This window comes from Capra hircus, unplaced genomic scaffold (genome assembly GCF_001704415.2).
Source record: "Capra hircus breed San Clemente unplaced genomic scaffold, ASM170441v1, whole genome shotgun sequence".
In the NCBI taxonomy this organism is placed as follows: domain Eukaryota; kingdom Metazoa; phylum Chordata; class Mammalia; order Artiodactyla; family Bovidae; genus Capra; species Capra hircus.
Genome location: NW_017190162.1, coordinates 26,146 through 34,860, shown reverse-complemented (window position 1 = coordinate 34,860; position 8,715 = coordinate 26,146).

Sequence of the window (8,715 nt, the reverse complement as noted above, 5' to 3'; positions counted from 1 at the left end):
AAGAAGCAGAAGCTATAATCAAGATTGCTGGGAGAAATATCAATAAACTCAGATGTGCAGATGACACCACCCTTATGGCAGAAAGTGAAGAGGAACTAAAAAGCCTCTTGATGAAAGTAAAAGAGGAGAGTGAAAAAGTTGGCTTAAAGCTCAACATTCAGAAAATGAAGATCATGGCATCCAGTCCCATCACTTCATGGGAAATAGATGGGGAAACAGTGGAAACAGTGGCAGACTTTATTTTGGGGGGCTCCAAAATCACTGCAGATGGTGATTGCAGCCATGAAATTAAAAGACGCTTACTCCTTGGAAGGAAAGCTATGACCAACCTAGACAGCATATTAAAAAACAGAGACAATACTTTGCCAACAAAGGTCTGTCTAGTCAAGGCTATGGTTTTTCCTGTGGTCATGTATGGATGTGAGAGTTGGACTGTGAAGAAAGCTGAGTGCGGAAGAATTGATGCTTTTGAACTGTGGTGTTGGAGAAGACTCTTGAGAGTCCCTTGGACTGCAAGGAGATCCAACCAGTCCATCCTAAAGGAGATCAGTCCTGGGTGTTCATTGGAAGGACTGATGCTGAAGCTGAAACTCCAATACTTTGGCCACCTCATGCAAAGAGTTGACTCATTGGAAAAGACCCTGATGCTGGGAGGGATTGGGGTTAGGAGGAGAAGGGGATGACAGAGAATGAGATGGCTGGGTGACATCACCGATTCGATGGACATGAGTTTGGGTAAACTCCAGGAGTTGGTGATGGACAGGGAGGCCTGGCGTGCTGCAATTCTTGGGGTCGCAAAGAGCCGGACACGACTGAGCGACTGAACTGAACTGAACTGAACTGAAGTAGCCTTGCTTTGATGTAGGCCTGCCTTTCTAATTTCTGATGATAGAAATATTCTGTGAGTAGAGTGAAAAATTCGCTACATGTAATCTTACATGTTGCTGTACAGTTGCTCAGTCATGTCAGACTCTTTGCAACTCCATGGACTGCAGCATGCCAGGATTCCGTGTTCTTCACCATCTTCTAGAGCTTTCTTTAACTCATGTCCAGTGAGTTGGTGATGCCATCCAACCATCTCATCCTCTGTCATCCCCTTCTCCTCCTGCCCTCAATCTTTCCTAGCATCAAGGTCTTTTCTAATGAGTCAGCTCTTTGCATCAGGTGGCCAGTCTTACATGGGCCATGTTAATATTTCCCACAGTGTTAATATTAGCCTTAGTTCAGAGCAGCATTGTAGGCTACTACCAAGTTTTCCTCATGGAGAGTCATCTGTTTCTGTAATGATTCTTGTTTCAGGTCTTTTCCCTCCAATCTGTACCCATGATGGCTTAAATTTTGATAGTGCTTGAAGAAGTGAAGTGAAAGTTGCTCAGTCACATCTGACTCTTTGTGACCCCATGGGCTATACAGTTCATGGAATTCTCCAGGCTGGAATACTGGAGCGGGTAGCCTTTCCCTTCTCCAGGGGAATCTTCCCAACCCAGGGATCGAACGCAGGTCTCCCACATTGCAGTCAGATTCTTTACCAGCTGAGCCACAAGGGAAGCCCCAGAATACTGGAGTGGGTAGCCCATCCCTTCTCCAGTAGGTCTTCCTGACTCAGGAATTGAACTGGAGTCTCCAGCATTGCAGGTGGATTCTATATCAACTGAGCTATCAGGGAAGCCCTGGTAAAGGAGTGTTAAGAGAAAGGGATAATTTGTGAAAGCTGGGGTACTGAGAGAAACCTTGAAAAGGAGGTAGAACTTAAGAGTTTGAAAAGTGAGTTTGATATTGATAGGAGTTGGAGAGAGGGAGGCAGGAGATAATCTTATGAGAGTAAAGAATGAGAGCATACAGAAGGGCAAAAAGTGTTCAATAATAAGTCACTGAAAATGCTAACAGTATATATTTACAAAATCAGGGCTGATAACATAGTTTTATAGCTATATATAGGCTTCTCAGGTGGTTCTAGTAAAGAACTCACCTGCCACTGCAGGAGTTATGAGAGATGTGGATTTGATTCCTGGATTGGGAAGATCCCCTGTAGCAGGGCATGGCAATACACTCCAGTATTCTTTCCTGGAGAATTCCATGGACAGAGGAGCCTGGCAGGCTACAGTCCATAGCATCACAAAGGGTCTGACACAACTGAAGCAACTAAGCATGCACGCATACATGTATATATTTATAACAGTAAAACATAATATTACATATATAACTTTATATAGTATATACTAATTATGTAAAATATATAATTTTATATAATATATAGTAATACAAAATAAAAAGTAGATGGATCAGATATAGCAATTGCAGTCCACAAAGCACTGTGAGCTTTCTGGGAATTAAAGTATAAAGTGTAACAACATCTACCATACTTGCTAAACCTTAGCTTCTCCCAAGTTTCATTGGTCATATGGACTAAAACCTTTTCTTATAGCATTTTTTAAGCAATGATAATCTCTGTCTGTTTTATTACCAACCCACTGAAATCAGATTTCTCTCTTTGAAATAATTCTTGAAATATCTTATCAATTGGCAAACCCTTCCAAGTTCTTTTATAATATTAAGAGATTGTTGGTTTTCATACTAACAAATGTTTTATTTTAAAATATTCTAGAGAGAGACTGAAGGACAAAGCATATGGTTGATCAAAAATCTAGACCTGAAAACTGCTTGATAATTTTATGATCATGAAATCCCTTTTTACTTTTTATTTTTTGTAAATATAAATTTAACCACAAAGGGTCACTAGGAAAGTGGTAGGTTTTGGACAGGTGGCAGAAGACAAGAACAGGGAGAAAGTACAGACCAGAGATTGCGTTGGGATTTCTGTTGGAAAGGCAAGGCACTGTGGAGGAATAGTTTATGATTAGGTAGTTTCAACAATTCCTATGGGCTTTGGGCTAGAGAAGTGATCTCTAGTAATCTTGTACTTAGCCCTGGGGTGATTTAAGGCAGAGGAAATATTGGTTTGATATGTGAAACTTAGATAAGGAGGTGGTTGAAGCTATAAGCAGTATTGGTTGCTTTGTATGTAAAAGGCATCCTCTCTGCTAAGCCCTTAACAAGTCATAACAATTAAAAATATATTGGCACCTAACATAGGAGCATCTCAATATATAAGGCAAATAATAATTATTAAAGGAGTAATAGACAGTAACACAATAATAGTGTGAGACTTTAAATACCCCACTCCCATCAATGGACAGATCATTCAGAAAAAAATATTAGTAAGGAAACAGAAGCTTTGAATGATGCATTGGCCTACTTAGACCTCATTGATATCAACAGGGTGTTTCATCCGAAAAAGAATAGATATCACTTTTTTTTGAAGTGCACATGGAAGATTCTCCAGGATAGATAATATCTTGGGCCACAAATCATGCCTTGGTAAATTTGAAAAAATTGGGATCATTTCAAGCATCTTTTCTGATCACAACACTGTAAAACTAGATATCAACTATAGGAAAAAAAAACTATGAAAAATGAAAACATATGGAGGCTAAACAATATGCTTCTGAGTAACCAACAGATCACTGAAGAAATCTAAAAGGAAGTCAAAATATGCCTAGAAAAAAATAAAAATGAAAACATGACAACTCAAAACCTATTGGATGCAGTGAAAAGCAGTGTTAAGAGAGAAGTTTATAGCAATAAAAGCCTACCTCAAGAAACAAGAGAGACATCAAATAACCTCACCTTATACCTAAAGCAGGGCTTCCCTGGTGGCTAAGATGGTAAAGAATCCATGTGCAATACAGGAGACTCACGTTCAGTCCCTGGGTTAGGAAGATACCCTGAGGAGGAAATGGCAACACAGTCCAGTATTCTTGCCTGGAGAATCCCATGGAGAGAAGAGCCTGGCGGGCTAGAGTCCATGGGGCTGCAAAGAGTTGGACACAATTGAGTGACTAACACAACACTATACCTAAAGCAACTAGAAAAAGAAGAAACAACAAAAATTCAAAGTTAGTAGAAGGAAAGAAATAATAAAGATCAGAACAGAAATAAGTGAAATAAATGAGGGAGATATAGCAAAGATCAATAAAACTAAAAGATGGTTCTTGGAGAAGATAAGCAAAACTGACAAACCCTTAGCCAGACTTGGATTTTCCTGGTGGCTCAGATGGTAAAGATTCTGCCTGAAATGCAGGAGACCCGGGTTCAATCCCTGTGTTGGGAAGATACCCTGGAGAGAGGAACAGCAACTCACTTCATTATTCTTGCCTGAAGAATTCTATGGACAGAAGAGAGCCTGTCGGGCTGCAGTCCATGGGGTCGCAAAAAGTTGAAAACTTTTGAGTGACTAAACAAACACAACTAGCCAGACTAACATAACTAGCCAGACTCATCAAGGAGAAAAAGGAAGGAGGCTCAGGTCAATAAAATTAGAAATGAAAAAGGAGATGTTACAACAGAAAACACAGAAATACATAGGATCATGAGACTATTATGGACAACTATATGCAAATAAAATAGACAACCAGGAAGAAATGGACAACGTCTTAGAAAAGTAGAACCTTCCAAAACTGAACCAGGAAGAAGTAGAAAATATGAACAGACCAATCATGACCATGGAAATTGAAACTGCAATTGAAAATTTTCTAACAAACAAAAGCCCAGGACCTGATAACTTCACAGGTGAATTCTGCCAAAACTTTAGAGGAGAACTAACATCCATCCTGCTCAACTCTTCCAGAAAATTGCCAAGGAAGGAAACTTCTGAAGTCATTTTATAAGATTACCATCACCCTGATACCACAACCAGACAAAGATGCCACATACACACACACAAAGAAAATTACTGGCCAGTATCACTGATGAACATAGATGCAAAAATTTTCAACAAAATTCTACAAAGAGACTCCAACAATGCATTAAAGGGATCATAGAGTGTGATCAAGTTGGCTTAATCCCAGGGATGCAAGGATTCTTCAATATGCAAGTCAATCAATGGGATATATCTATTAACAAACTGAAAGGTGAAAATCATGTGAGATGCAGAGAAAGCTTTTGACAAAATACAAACCTATTTATGACTAAAAACAAAACAAAACAAAATACCCTCTCCAGAAATTAGGCATAGAAGGAATGTACATGAACATAACAAAGGCTATATATGACAATCTGACAATAAACATTAACCTCAATGGCAAGAAAAATGAAAGAATTTCCTCTAAAATCAGGAACAAGAAATGGGTGCTCACACTTACTGCTATTCAACATAGTTTTAAAAAGTCCTAGTCACAGAAATCAGAGAAGAAAAAAAAAATAAAGGAAATTCAGATTGGGAAAGAAGTAAAACTCTCACTGTTTGCAGATGACATGATTCTTTACATATGAAACCTTAAAGATGCCACCAGAAAATTACTAGAGTTAATTAATGAATAGAGTAAAATTGCAGGATATAAAATTAGTACACAGAAATCCCTTGCATTCCTATACACTAACATTGGAAAAGCAGGGAATGAAATTAAGGAAACAATTCCATTCACCTTGGCAACAAAAAGAGTAAAATAATTTTGGAATAAATTTACCTAAAGAGAAAGCAGTCTTGTTTACAGAAAACTATAAAATGCTGATGAAAGAAATCAAAGACGACACAACAGATGGGGAGATATACCATGTTCGTGGATTGGAAGAATCAATATAGTGAAAATGAGTATACCACGCAAAGCAATCCTTATATCCAATGCAATCCTTATCAAACTACCATAGGCATTTTTCACAGAACAAGAAAAATAATTTCACAGTTTGTATGGAAACACAAAACACCCCAAATAGTCAAAGCAATTTTGAGAAAGAAGAATGGAACTGAAGGAATCAAACTTCCTGACTTCAGACTATACTATAAAGCTACAGTCATCAAGACAGTATAGTACTGGCACAAAAACAAAAACATAGATCAATGAAAAAAAATAGAAATATAAATTATCCTGGAGATAAATGCACACACTTATGGATGTCTTATCTTTGACAAAGGAGGTAAAAATATACAATGTAAGAAAGACAGTCTCTTTGATGATTGTTGCTGGGGAAATTGGTCAAATACATGTAGAAAAATGAAATTAAACCACTTTCTCACATCATGCACAAAAACCAACTCAAAAGGGATTAAAGACCTAAACACAAGACCAGAAACCATAGAACTACTAGAGGAAAATATAGGCAGAACACTCTGTGACATAAATCACAGCAAGATCCTACATGACCCACCTCCTAGAGTAATGGAAATAAAAACAAAGATAAATAAATGGGACCTAATTAAACTGAAAAGCTTTGGCACAATGAAAGAAACTATTAGAAATGTGAAAAGACAACTGTCAGTTTGGGAGAAAAAATAGCAAATGAAACAATTGACAATTAATCTTTAAAATATACAAGGTCAATACCAGAAAAACAAACACCAGAGTCAAAAAGTGGGTAGAAGACCTAAACAGACATTTCTCCAAAAAAAGACATGCAGATGGCTAATAAACACATGAAAAGATGCTTAACATTGCTCATTATTAGAGAAATGCAAATCAAAACTACAATGAGGTATCATCACACAGTGGTCAGAATGGTCATCATCCAAAAGTGTACAAACAGTAAAGGCTGGACAGGGCATTGAGAAAAAGGAAACCTCTTACACTGTTGGTGGGAATGCAAATTAATACAGCCACTATGGAGAACAATATGGAGAATCCTTAAAAAAAAAAAAAAAAACTAGGAATAAAACTGCCATATGACCCAGCAATCCACTACTAGCCATATACCCTGAGGAAAGCATAATCGAAAAAGACATATGTGTCCCAGTGTTCATTGTAGCACTATTTACAATAGCTAAGGCAGGTAAGCAAACTAGATGTCCATCAGGAGATGAATTGATAAAGAAATTGGGGTATAAAGACACATAGAGTATTACTCAGGTATAAAAAGAACACATTTGAGTCCGTTCTAATGAGGTGGATGGACCTAAAACCTATTATACGGAGTGAAGTATGTCAGAAAGTGAAAGACAAATGTCATATATTAATGCATATATGAGGAATCTAGAAAGATAATACTGATGATCCTATATGCAGGGCAGCAAAGGAGACACAGATGTAAAGAACAGATTTTTGGACACAGTAGGGGAAGGAGAGGGTGGGATTATTTGAGAAAATAGCATTGAAATATACACACTACCACATGTAAAATCGATAGTCAATGGGAGCATGTTGTTTGACACAGGGAACCCAAATCCAGTGCTCTGTGACAACCTATAGGGGTGGTAGGGCAAGGGAGGTGGGAGAGGGGTACAAGAGGGAGGGGAACATATGTATACCTATGTCTGATTCATGTTGATGTATGGCAGAAACCATCACAATATTGTAAAATAGCTATTTTAAAATTAAAAATATAATATAAATGTTAAAAATGAAAATACAACCCAAAGAATGGGAGAAATTTTGGAAATCATACAATCAACACAGGATTAGTTTCCAAAATTTACAAAGAGCTCATGTGGCTCAGTACTATAAAAGCAAACAACCCAATCAAAAAATGGGCAGAAGACCTAAGTAGACATTTCTCCCAAGAAAATACACAGATGGAAAAGAGGCACGTGAAAAAATGTCCAACACCACTAATTATTTGAGAAGTACAAATCAAATTTACCATGAGATATCACCCCATACCAGTCAGAATGTCCATCATCAAAATATCTACAAGTAGTAAATGCCAGAGAGGATGCAGAGAAAGGAGAACTCTGATACATTGTTGGTGGCAATGTAAACTGGTACAGCCACTATGAAGAACAGTTTGGAAGTTTCTTTAAAAACTGAAATTAGATCTACCATATGATCCAGCACTACAACTCCTGGACATATCTCAGGGGAAAAAGCTTGGTTTGAAAGTATAATGCACGCCAAAGTTTACTGCAGTATTATTTCCAATAGTCAAGACATGGAAGCAACCTAAATGTCCATCAACAGAGGAACAGATAAAAAGATGCTGTACATAGAATGGAATGTTACTCAGTCATTAAAATATGAAACAATGCCTTTTACAGCAAGGGGGATGCAAGTGAAAATTATCATATTACATGAAGTAAATTAGAGAAAGACACATATATGATATCACTTATATGCAGAATCTTAATAAAAGATACTAATGAATATATTTACAAAACAGAAACAGACTCGTACACTTAGAGAAAAACTTATGGTTACTATGGTAGAAGTGTGTGGGGGAGAGGTATATTGGGAGTTGGAAATTGACAGTAAACACTGTTTTATTTAAAGTAGATAATGAACAAGGACCTACTGTATAGCACAGCTTAATATACTATAATGATCTAAATGGGATAAGAATTTGAAAAGAGCAGATACATTTATATATATAACTGAATCACTTTGCTGTACACCTGAAACTAACACATAAACAAAATATAAACTAATCAACTATACTCCAACATAAAAAAATTGTCATATACCTCAAGAGGGGGGTTCATGTTTGGGAACGCATGTAAGAATTAAAGATTTTAAAATTTTAAAAATAAAAAACTAAAAAAAAAATTGTAATAATAATCCAAACTTGCAAAATTATCTTTCAAAATTTAAGGAGAATCAAGATTTCTCACACAAACAAAAATTGAGGGAATATGTCGCCATAGCTTGCAATTAATATTTAGGGAAATACTTCGGAGAGAAAGGAAATAATGCTGTTTAAGAAAAAGATTTACACAAAAGAGTATGGAAGAAT